Source organism: Thalassophryne amazonica, chromosome 19, assembly GCF_902500255.1.
Source record: "Thalassophryne amazonica chromosome 19, fThaAma1.1, whole genome shotgun sequence".
Taxonomy (NCBI): Eukaryota; Metazoa; Chordata; class Actinopteri; order Batrachoidiformes; family Batrachoididae; genus Thalassophryne; species Thalassophryne amazonica.
Genome location: NC_047121.1, coordinates 32,973,947 through 32,986,823, shown reverse-complemented (window position 1 = coordinate 32,986,823; position 12,877 = coordinate 32,973,947). Strand labels below are relative to the sequence as shown.

General features: G+C 40.9%; 1 protein-coding gene across 1 annotated transcript in view; it reads left to right on the top strand.

Moving 5' to 3' along the window:
• The window catches only part of slc8a3 (solute carrier family 8 member 3), a 351,492-nt gene that overhangs the window by 93,207 nt on the left and 245,408 nt on the right, over nucleotides 1-12,877 (top strand).

Sequence of the window (12,877 nt, the reverse complement as noted above, 5' to 3'; positions counted from 1 at the left end):
CCGCCGTGAGATTGGATGCTTTAATTGCTGTCAGAGTCGGGATAGGAGCAGCAGTGAGCTGGAACAGCTGAAATATTTTCAGTTCCAAAATGGACTGTAGCTGTTTCACAAAAGTTTTGCAATATTTAAAAAGTACAGGTGGCACAGTTTTAGATCATCATCTATACCCACTTAACGTGGTGAAGTGTCCTATCGCAAGCCCCTTATGAAGACTGTACAGTCAGGTCAGTGGGTTATCCCAGCTAAGACTGTTAGTTGATTAGTTGTTAAGATCATAAAATGCTGAAATATGTCATTGTTTTCCAAAGCCTAAGATGATGCTTTTAAATGTCTTGTACCTCCACCAATGAAGTTGGAAGAGGTTATATTTTTGCTTCTGTCTGTTTGTCTGTTGGTCTGTTTGTTTGTTTGTGAACAGTCTGGAGCACACAATTTGTCATATATCGTTATGAAATTTTTCCTGAAGATTCATATAATGATAGACAAGAACTGATTCAATTTCATTTGATTCAATTTAATCAATTTTGGTTCAAAGGTCATAAGTCAAAGGGCAAAGTCAGGAAAATCTTGAAAAATGGGGCAGCATAGTCTCGTTTGAACCTCAACGGGTTCTCATGGGATTTGACCACTTCAAAGTAGTCATGAAAAGTGCAGGTTTTTTTTGGTTCTTAGTCGAGAAGGGAAGACGAGGCCAATGGGAGAGGTTGAGTCAGTACGTTCTAGCAAGATTTAATGTGAATAATGATAATGGGGCCCAGAAGTACAATTTTTGCGTCATATGCTCTTTCATTTAACTCCTTTATTGCTCACCCTCAAACGAGACTTCTTCCATTTGTGGATGATAGAGGCCACTGTGCTCATTGGGACCTTCAAAGCGGCAAAAATGTTTCTGTACCCTTCCCCAGATTTGTGCCTCAAGACAATCCTGTCTGAGGTCTACAGACAGTTCCTTTGACTTCAAGTTGGTTTGTGATCACTGTCATCTGTGGGATCTTATATGCAGACAGGTGTATGTCTTTCCAAATCATGTTTAGTCAAATGAATTTACCCCACGTGGACTCCAATTAAGCTGTAGAAACATCTCAAGGATGATCAGTGGAAACAGGAGGCATAATTTTGAGCTTTACAGCACAGGCTGTGAATACTTACGTACATCTTTTTTTAATATAAATTTGCAAAAAATCTCAAATAAACGTTATTCACATTGTCATTATGGGGCATTGTGTGTAGAATTTTGAGGAAAAAAAATTATTTAATCCCTTTTGGAATAAAGCTGTAATATAACAAACTGTGGAAAAGTGAAGTGCTGTGAATACTTTCCCAATGCACTGTATATCATGACAAATTTCCTTAGTAACAAACCCAACTTTTGTGCTATTGGCTAATGCTGAAATAACCCAGCTTCTGTGTTGTGTAACCGGGTGTCTCCAGATTAATATGTGTGCACAACACACTATAACTCTAACTGTGATAAGGTCTTCTGGAATAAGAGGGTATAGAAAATGAATGAATGAATGAATTAAAACAACAACTATAGGCCTCCCAGCCCATATTCTAAATTCTCACATGAATTTGATGCATACATCTCTAGCTTGTCAGCTAGTGCGGATAACATTTTGATTATTGGTAACTTTAACATTCACATAAATAAGCCCTCTGATCCCCTTTGCAAATAATTTATGGAACTTGTGGATACATTAGGATACCAGCAATGCAATAAGGACTCGATGCACATTAGTGGAAATACCCCGGATTTGGTTCTTGCACATGGCTCTGCTGTCACGAACATCGACATCTTGCATCGGTGGTCTCTGACCACTCGTTAGGTTTACATTTACGTTGTCGTGTTTAGTGGAGCAACAACCTTGTCTATTCCTGCGGTGATGCATTAAACCCTCAACTATGACTGAACTGGAAGCTCGACTGCCTGAAATTTTAACTTCAAGCACACCCGTCGCTATGGGCGGGCCCTAGGGGGCAGTGCCCGCCCACTGATATGCAACCTGTTTAATTGATCCTATACCAACAAAACTAAGGACCTGTGGCCCATTCTTGGGCCGACTGTACTGGAAATTATTAATCTCTCACTAACGTCTGCGTCTGTTCCTAAATGTTTTAAGTCTGCAGTGATTAAACCAATACTTAAGAAATCTAATCTTGACCCTAGTGTATTGAAAAATTATAAGTCGATATCAAATCTGTCATTTTGTTCTAAAATTCTGGAAAAAGTGGTTTCATGGCAGCTCATGGACCACATTACTGTGAATAATCTTTTTGAGCCATTGCAGTCTGCTTTTAGAAAATATCACTCCGCAGAAACAGTGCTCACTAAAATAGCAAATGACATCCTGCGAGCAATGGACTCGGACACCACTACGGTTTTGGTGCTGTTTTATCTTAGTGCTGCGTTTGATACCGTGGATCATCATATTTTGCTCCATAGGCTGGAGAAACTTTTTTGGCATTACTGGAAGTGCCCTTGCGTGGTTGACGTCATACCTGTCCAGTCGTTCTCAATGTGTTTTGTATAATAACACTACCTCTAACCTTAGTGACAAGAAATTTGGGATTCCACAGGGTTCCGTTTTAGGCCCCCTGCTTTTCTCCCTTTATGTAGCACCCCTTGGGCATATACTGTGGTGTTTTGGGATTGCCTTTCATTGTTATGCTGATGATACTCAGTTGTGCATGCCGATAACTGTGGGAAATCTCATTCCCATAAAATCTCCAGAGGACTGCCTTGCATCAGTGAGAGGCTGGATGTCTAGTAACTTCCCACTCTTAAACTCTGATAAGACTGAAATGATGGTTTTTGGTCCAGTGAGACATTGGCATCAATTAGACCAGTTAGTGCTCAGCCTGGGTTTGTGTGTCATACTTCATATGGACAAAGTGAGGAAACAGTGAGGAAAAATTGTGATCCCACGTTGTCCTTTGACCTCCATTTTAGGGATATTACCAGGGCTGCTTTATTCCATCTGTGAAATATAGCAAGGATTCACCCCATCCTGTCTAAGGCTGATGCTGAGACCCTGATTCATGCTTTTGTTCATTCTAGATTGGATTATTGTAAGGTCCTATTTTCAGGGTTACTGCAGTCCAGCATTAAGGGTCTCCAGCTGGTGCAGAATGCTGCTGCCAGACTTTTGACATGAAGCAGAAGGTTTGAACATATTACACCCATTCTGGCATCTTTGCACTGGCTTCCTGTCTCTGTAAGAACAGATTTTAAGGTTTTGCTGCTAACCTATAAAATTGTTCATGGACTGGCGACTTCTTACCTGGCCGATTTGGTGAAACCAAACACATTTCAGTGTCTTCCTTGCTTGGCTTTACTTTAGCACAATTCCATAGCTTGATCATGGTTGAATCCTCAGGTTCTTTTGTGTTCTGCACCATTTTTGTTTTGATGGAAATGCAAAGAAGGACTACAGTCCTTAAATCAGAACATTATTCAGTGCTTAGAAAGGAAGTGTTCACTCAAAGTCCTAGGCCCCAGGCTGGGGTTGACTCCACAATCATCTAGTATGAAGCACTGGTGGTGCGGACCATTGTACCACCCTTCTGCCAGCTCTAAGAAACAGTAATAACCTATGACTTTCTGGAGTTTTTTTTCCCCCATATTTTGTTTTGGTTTCTATTTCACAACAGCAGGAGGAGAATACATGACTCGAGGTTACTTGGCAGGTCACTGAGCTTTTACCCATCATGCCCCACTTTCTTGACTTGCTTGGTTGTGTTGTAGGTATGTCCCCTCCTTTTCGTCCTTATCTACCTGCTGCAAAGCAAAGACGGGGCCTTGATGAATGTCTGGTTCATAATAATGATGTGAAGGGGGGTGGGAGGGTAATGATTTAATCATCACATAATGGATGGAGGACATCATTCAGACCGGGATAAGAGCAGGTGTTTGCCACCCCGACAGTACTCATACTGATGAATCTCAGTGTCAGAACAGACAATGATATTGTGGTTTAATCCTCTCTGAATTTAATCACAAGTTAATTTCAAAGTGTCGACTATCTGTTGTGTTCCACCCCTTACCCCTGTCTGGTGTCCTGTTTAATAAATCTTTTTGGTTTTGGTCACTTTATTTTTATTTAATACTTTTGACATTTTGGAGTTCTGCTTTGGTTTTCTGTAACTGATAAGTGGTGGAGATCTCATTTTGTTAATGCAACAGGTTTTTAAGATATAACTTATACTCACCCTGGATTTTTTGTAGGTTGATGTTACACTGTGTTTCTCAGTCTGTGTCTGTTTGTAGGTGTAGCTCTGTCACTTGGTGTTCCTTCACAGCTGTGCCACATCACAATCACCACACCTATCTCTCGCTTACTCATTACCAATCTCTATTTAAGTTTATCACTGTTCCTCTTTGGTTTGTTGGATTATTTTGGTTCTCGTGTTCCAACATCCTAGTATATTTCCTCATCTGCTCCTTGACTCCATGTTCCTGCTCTTTGACTGTTGAACTTCTCCCTGTTTTTGAACTGGACTGCATTAATTGGTAAAATAAACCCCTTTTCCCCTTACATCCTGTGTGTTCTGTCTGCATTTTGGGTTCAGTGGATACAAATTGTAATACTCTCTGTAGGAGATGCACAAGTATTGATTCAAGTGTTAATTTCAGGAAGCATTATGTTTTTGCTGCCTTCATGTGTTAGACGGAAGATCCTGTTTTCTACATATGAAGTCAAAATTACAAATACAACATGTACACATATGCAATAATCATGCTGTTTAATCAGCAGCTTGATGTGCCACACCAGCAAGTTGGATGCATTATGTAGGCAAAGGTGAAGTGCCCATTAATGCAGATTTTAACAAATTTCTAAACAAAATTTGAATGAAAAAAGTCTTTTGTGTGCATAGAAGAAATTTTAAATGTTATACTTCAATACATGAAAAATGGTAATTAAGGCAAAAGTGCTCTATTTATTTTCTTCAGCATAATTCCATCAATTTCTGGAATCTTCTATACTACTGAGACACATTCATCTTGGTGTTTGTAAACTGGTGACCTATTGAAAACCACCATAAATCTATCTTGTAATGATTATTTTTAAATAATTTCATATGAAAATAAACTTTTCAACTTAATTAGCAGTTAGCACACAGTTTGACAAATTGGATGATTATATGGCGATGACAGTACGCGTGCTCTGATTGGCTGATTTCTGGTCTGATATTTTCCCATATCAGACCATTACCATGACAATCGGTCTGGACCGCGTATCACATTTGCAACTTTGTTTACAATTTTCATAGTCTGATATAAAACAGAAAAAGCGAACAAAGAAATTATGCAAAATGAAAACTAACAAGATGAAAACACAGCTCTGAACAGCCATATAATAAAAGAATTATTTACCTCGCTTGCTCGCAAGGTCTGTACGGGAAAATATCAGACCGAGGTCAGATTTTCCCATACAGACTTCGCGCTCGGTTAATAATCTTTTAATATATGCAGTAGAGGAAACATTTGAAATTTTTTGGCCAAGTTGTATGTAAATTTATGTCAGGAACTGTAAATCCAAGATGTATTAATTGTAAAGACAATTGACTCACAGTTCATATTCATATTCATATTCATGATCATCGCGAGTACAAGCGGCCGAGATGAGTTTCCTCCGCAGGGTGGCTGGGCGCTCCCTTAGAGATAGGGTGAAGAGCTCGGTCACTTGGGAGGAGCTCGAAGTCGAGCCGCTGCTCCTCCACATCGAAAGGAGTCAGTTGATTTGGCTCAGTCATCTTTTCCAGATGCCCCCTGGACGCCTCGCTGGAGAGGTGTTCCGGGCATATCCCATCGGGAGGAGGCCCCGGGAAGACACAGGACATGCTGGAGGGACTACGTCTCTTGGCTGGCTTGGGAATGCCTTGTGGTTTCCCCGGAGGAGCTGGGGGAGGTGTGTGTGGAACGGGAGGTCTGGGCGGCTTTGCTTGAGCTGCTGCCCCCACGAACCGACTCTGGATAAAGCAGAAGAAAATGGATAGATGGATGGATGGATTCATGATCATGAACACTCTAAACTGTTTTTGTTGTTGTCTTTCCCATTCATATCATTTTAAGATATGACACCCATCAGGAAGTTGTTTCTACATTGTCAACTCCAGGGGCCCCTTCACACATAACACAAATAAGTAGGAATCAGGGCGAATCATGGTGAAACAGCCTGCATGAAAACATCGAGCCGACACATGGTCGGGCAGGCATGAACGATCCAGCTATGATGGTTTTGTGCACACGCATGGCACGAAACCGTCGCAGCCGGAACACAGTGCGAACAGCTGGAGCATGTGAAACCACATTGCACAGCTGCTGTGGAAAGAAAAAAACACACCAATCACAGGATTCGAACCTGCAATTTACAGAAGCTCTGATTGCCAGCCAGAAACTTTACCACTGCACTACCATCACTCTCCTATAAAAGATGCATAAAATGCCTGAAATCAACAAGGAGATAAACGTATTAATAAAATAAAACCACACACCATAAAAACCACCAAATTTTATTGAATCCCTCTTATTGAGCAGGCATTACAGGTATGAACCGTTTGTTTCTCTGTAAATGACCCATTGGTCACAGACTTCAGTCATGAAATTAAGCAGTGCGCTCTTATCATGTCCACACCTGCTGGCTTGGCATGTCCAGTCGGCCTTGCGCATGTCTGGCCTGACACGCGTGTCCTGTGGATGGTGCGCCACAGGAGAGACCCCGCATCATGTGGAACAGAGCGCTTGTGGATGGCATGACATTCAGATCGGCCCCTGCGTGTTATGATTTGACCGTCTTTTCACCTGGGGCAGCCTGTTAATGTGCGCTCACTCGCTGCAGCTGGTCACAACAGCGATATATGTTTTTAATGTATGTCCATGTGAGAACAGCAAGCAGACACACTCATCACATTGGACAGTTCTAAGTTCATGTCCATCAAAACACAGTACGTGTTCTCCCGCTGGGATGTCCAGAACCAGAGATCTCAACAGCTGTTGCTGCCGGAGGACATGCTCCCTTTCAGTTCAGCACACACGCCAACGTGTCACTCTGTTTCTGTTTTATGTGATCTTTTTTTAGTTATTTGACCGTCTTTTCAGCTGGGGCAGCCTGTTAATGTGCGCTCACTTGTTGCAGCTGGTCGCAACAGCGATATATGTTTTTAATATATGTCCATGTGAGAACAGCAAGCAGACACACGCGTCACATTGGACAGTTCTAAGTTCATGTCCATCAAAACACAGTACGTGTTCTCCAGCTGGGATGTCCAGAACCAGAGATCTCAACAGCTGTTGCTGCCGGAGGACATGCCCCCTTTCAGTTCAGCACACGCGCCAACGTGTCACTATGTTTCTGTTTTATGTGATCTTTTTTTTTAGTTATTTTTATGTAATTGTGTATGTAGGTACTGTAGTACTTATTAATATACCTGTCCTAGCTGTGGTCTCTGTGTTTGGACTGTGACACATCCTGTGCATTGAGCTGTTATTTGTGTCTCTGGTCAGCAGGTGGGAGGTGCCTCCCCATGCTGTGTGCACTCTTACCTGGCTGTCAGGCCCCACATGTGATCAAGTCTGTATACACATATAAGCATTTTATGCAAGTGTGCTCTCCCCACACACCACATGTGTAGGGGGAGCGGGGGGGCCGAAACACACATATGCCACATGTGTTTTGGGGGGGGGACACATGCGAGACACTTGCACCACGTGTGTTGGTTTTTGCAATGCCACACTCGTGGGAACACTTAGACAAATTTCACATCCAGTTCAAAACTGGACTACATATTGTGTTGGATTGGAGTGTTTTCTAAGTGTCAGGTGAGGAGTGTTGGATGTTTGTGCGTGTAACCTGGACTTTGGCCGACACCTGCTGCGAGAGGGATTGAATGGGCTCTCACAGGGCACTGTCTGGCTTTCAGCCGCTAGTGTGCACGAATAGTTGTAGCGACACAAGTACGAGGTGTTGGAGGCAGCTCAGATTTTTCACGAATGGCATGCAATTCCTCTTTCGTGCGCTGGTTGGCTTGAATCATGTTACAACCCCAATTAAATGAAGTTGGGACGTTGTGTAAAATGTAAATAAAAACAGAATGCAATGATTTGCAAATCCTCTTCAACCTATATTAAATTGAATACATCACAACAACAAGATATTTAATGTTCAAACTGATTGTTTTTGTGCAAATATTTGATCATTTTGAAATAGATGCCTGCAACACATTTCAAAAAAACTTTGGACAGTGGTATGTTTACCACTGTGTTACAACACTTCTAACAACACTCAATAAGTGTTTGGGAACTGAGGACACTAATTGTTGAAGCTTTGTAGGTGGAATTCTTTCCCATTCTTGCTTGATGTACGACTTCAGTTGTTCAACAGTCCAGGGTTTCCATTGTCGTATTTTGCGCTTCATAATGCGCCACACATTTTCAATGGGTGATGGGTCTAGACTTAAGGTAGGCCAGTCTAGTACCCGCACTCTTTTACTACGAAGCCACACTGTTGTAACAAGTGCAGAATGTGGCTTGGCATTGTCTTGCTGAAATAAGCAGGGACGTCCCTGAAAAAGACGTTGCTTGGATGGCAGCATGTGTTGCTCCAAAACTTGGATGTACCTTTCAGAAATGATGGTGCCATCACAGTTGTATAAGTTGCCCATGCCATGGGCACTAACACACCCCATACCATCACAGATGCTGGCTTTTGAACTTTGCGCTGGTAACAATCTGGATGGTCTTTTTCCTCTTTTGTCCAGAGGACATGACGTCCATGATTTCCAAAAACAATTTAAAACATGGACTCATCACACCACAGCACACTTTTCCACTTTGCGTTTGTCCATTTCAAATGAGCTCGGGCCCAGAGAAGGCGGCAGCGTTTCTGGATGTTGTTGATGTATAGCTTTCACTTTGCATGGTGGAGTTTTAACTTGCACTTGTAGATGTATCGACGAACTGTGTTAACTGACAATAGTTTTCTGAAGTGTTCCTGAGCCCATATGGTAAGATCCTTTACACAATGATGTCCGTTTTTAATGCAGTGCCACCTGAGTGATCGAAGGTCACGGGCATTCAATGTTGGCTTTTGGCCTTGCTGCTTACATGTAGAAAGTTCTCCAGATTCTCTGAGTCTTTTGATTATATTATGGACTGTAGATGATGGAATCCCTAAATGGATGGAATCCCTAAATTCTTTGCAATTGAATGTTGAGAAATATTGTTCTTAAACTGTTAGACTATTTTTTCATGCAGTTGTTCACAAAGTGGTGAACATCGCCCCATCGTTGCTTGTGAACAGCTGAGCCTTTTGGGGATGCTCCTTTTATACCCAATCATGACATGCACCTATTTCCAAACAGGTGTTCTTTGAGCACTCATCAACTTTCCCAGTCTTTTGTTACCCTGTCCCAGCTTTTTTATAACGTGTTGCAGGCATCCATTTCAAAATGAGCAAATATTTGCACAAAAACAATAAAGTTTATCAGTTTGAACATTAAATATCTTGTCTTTGTGGTGTATTCAATTGAATATAGGTTGAAGAGGATTTGCAAATCGTATTCTGTTTTTAATTTACATTTTACGCAACATCCCAACTTCATTGGAATTGGGGTTGTATGTGTGAAGGTGCCCTTACACTCTCCTGAGAAAAAAAATACAATATAGCATACACATTCTTCTCTTTTTCTGAACACCCAATCTCTCTCATCTCATGAAAGAATAATAAAGCAAACATGTAAGACTCACATTCAAACCTCACAGGCTTCAAAATCCATTTTAGATCAAACTGAATTTTAAATGAAGGTGTGTAAGGTGCCTTTTTGTGTTAGAGTCTAGTTTCTGAACATACCTATAATTGGAGAGGTTGACAAAAGGGAAGAAAGACAAGAGAGCCCTTGGGACCCTTCAGCCTCATTGTTTAGTTTTGTTGGTTTCAAAGTAGGAAATGGAGAAGAAAAAGGCAAAAACATGCATGACATCTATATTATAATAGCAAAGTGGCCTCTGTGTGTGTGTGCGTCTGTGTGCGTGTGCGTGCGTTTGAAGCTAACCAGTAAACAATGGACATTGTGCTGCAATGCACCATGGGAGTTTAGGTTTTGAGGTTTTAAATGTTGTTATTGTGGTTTATGTTATGTTAACTCATAAACATTCATTATTTGTATCTATATACATAAAGGGTTACGTCTGTCTGTTTGTCTGTCTGTCTGTCCGGGATCAACTCCCAAACTGTAATATGTAGCCCTAAAAACTTTATATATTATGAATCCTCATGATATGAGGAACAAATTGGTACCATTTTTTAAAAGTTGAACTGAAAATTACCCCCAAAATAGCTGGCTGTGGGTATGACCATGCAGATTCAAATTTCCAGCCCTGTATATGTGTTGGTTATCTCTTTTTATTTAATCTCTTTCTACAGCACACTCAGCAAAACAACAACATGCTTAGACTGAGGCTGTGGGTATGACCATGCAGATTCAAATATCCAGCCATGTATGTTGGCCATCTCTGTTTATTTAATCCCTTCCTTCAGCTACTTTATGTTCTCAGCTGTTAAGCACCTGACTGTCCTGTCCAACCCAGTTTGCCTTCCTGTCTGAATACATTCATTTTATGTTTGTAAAATTGCAATGTAAAAACAGTGACATAGACAATACCTCAGTTTTGATTAGTTGATATTTACATTTACTGTTACCTACCTTTTGTGTGTAATTTTGTCATAAATTTGATTGCAAAGCAAAGTCTGCATGAAGGAATTCAAATGTGTTTGTCTTTTAACCAAGTATTTCCACTTATTTAGGGAGTCCACCTCTTATAGTTCTGCTGGACAAACTTTAGCCCATTAACTGTTATATTTATAAGACATCAGAATTACATAAACAAATGTTGGGCAATTGTTTTGATTAAAATGATTGGCATTTGGCTTATGTCTAAAACAGGTTAACCCGGGCAGCTCTGGGTACCCCAGCTAGTATTATATAACGTCTGAGTGGATCCTTGTCATTTGATTGGTGCTTTGTATGTCATGTGACATGGATTATTTGTCTCATTTTTGTTGCTTTTAGCATGCAAATTTGGTTCCATACGTTTGGTACCATTGCACACTGCGTGTGCGCACACACACACACACACACACACACACACACACACACACACACACACACGCACACAACACACACGTGCGCGCAGACACAAAACAAATCCACTACGCTGTAAGCCGTCTGGAGGCATGAAGAGCTGTTAGGAGGAAGTTGAAGAATGAAAAGAATGAAAAGCAGGACTAATTTCTGACATGATTTTTTTTTTTCGCTGCACTGAGGAAGTACAGAGTCTTTTTTTTTTTTGGAAGTACACGAAGTTGGTGCACGGCATCGCGGACGACATTCTCAGAATTATTTTTGGACTCATATTTAAAGTTTGTGTTGGATTGTTGATGTCAGAGCAGCAGTGATGCACCAAAGCTGGACAAATTTCTGACGTGATTTCTCACTGGAGTGAGGAAGTACACAAACTCTTTTTCTCTCTTTTTTTTTTTTGGAAGTACACAAAGTCAGCGCAGTGATGCACCAAAATGTAAGTCCCTTTTCTGTTATTTATAAATTAATATTATATCAAATGACAAGGATCTATTTTAGCTGTTATATAAAACAAATAATGAATGTTTTTACATTCTTTCAATGGAACGAATATTTAATTCGGTGAAAGCTGGAACAAACCATTCAACTTGACTTCGCCTCATTGAACGGTATGTTCCATCTTTCACCTCATGAAATATTCGTACCATTGAACTCATGAACATTCATTATTTGGATACTGTTTGTGGACTCTGTGACTGGACAGAGCAGTCTGTCGGATCCCAAATTGCTACTTGCTGTAACATCACCAAGGGTAGCTAGCTAATGCCTGGCTTATTTTTGTTTCAAAATAAAGTACAAGATGAGCTAAAAAAAAAAAAAAATCCCCCTCCCATTTTTATTTTTTCTTTCTGTAATCACATTAAACTTTTCTTTTCTGTGTAACTGTAATCAATTACAATTACTTGTGTTACTATCCCTGAGTCTCTTTGTGTATAATTACACCCCCCATAGAGCCACACAGAAACATGGAGATAAGAGAGAAGCAAAAATTGCTGGCAGATATAAGTTCCCTCCACTTGAGGTTTTCATGCCAAATCTGATATTTTTAGACTGCTAGGGAATGAAATCAAAGCATTTATTTTCTTTATTTTTGTCAGCTTGTCACAATGTCAGACATGCCAGCTGTCTTCATTGTTTACGGGCTGTGAAATGGTCAGAATAAATAACTTTGTAATGCCAGCAGATGTAGGAGATGAGTAGTTACATCCTACCTGTGAGCATCTGCGCTTACTGCTGCAGCAGCGTTTTGGAGAACACTTTGGGACAAGCAGTAAAGCACATGGATCGCCGACTGTGTGAGAATACCTGTTAGACACCAGCCAGGCTTTTATTGGTCACCACAGATGAAAGGCTAAAATGTTCTGGTTGTTTCCCAATAAGATATGCAAGTGGCTTTAAAAGCAAACATGTCAACTCAGCGTATTCCATGAATGTTCAGGGGCCACACTGGAGTCTATAGGATTACAAGCCAGAGTCGCCCTGTGACCAAATGAGGATGAGCTCTGAGTTTGAATTCATGCCAGAGCTTAATCATATCACCCGAGGATACATTATACACTGTGTGCTATGCAAAGAGTAGATGAGCAATGATGGATTAAAAATAAGCTTCCACACAGACCGGGCTAAACCAGACAGCAGCTTTTATATTCAGACATTCTTTACAGCCAGTTTTCGGATGATGTAATCTGCCCTCTGGGGGGGGGACAGTGGAGGCCATCAGGTCTCAAGCAACAATGAC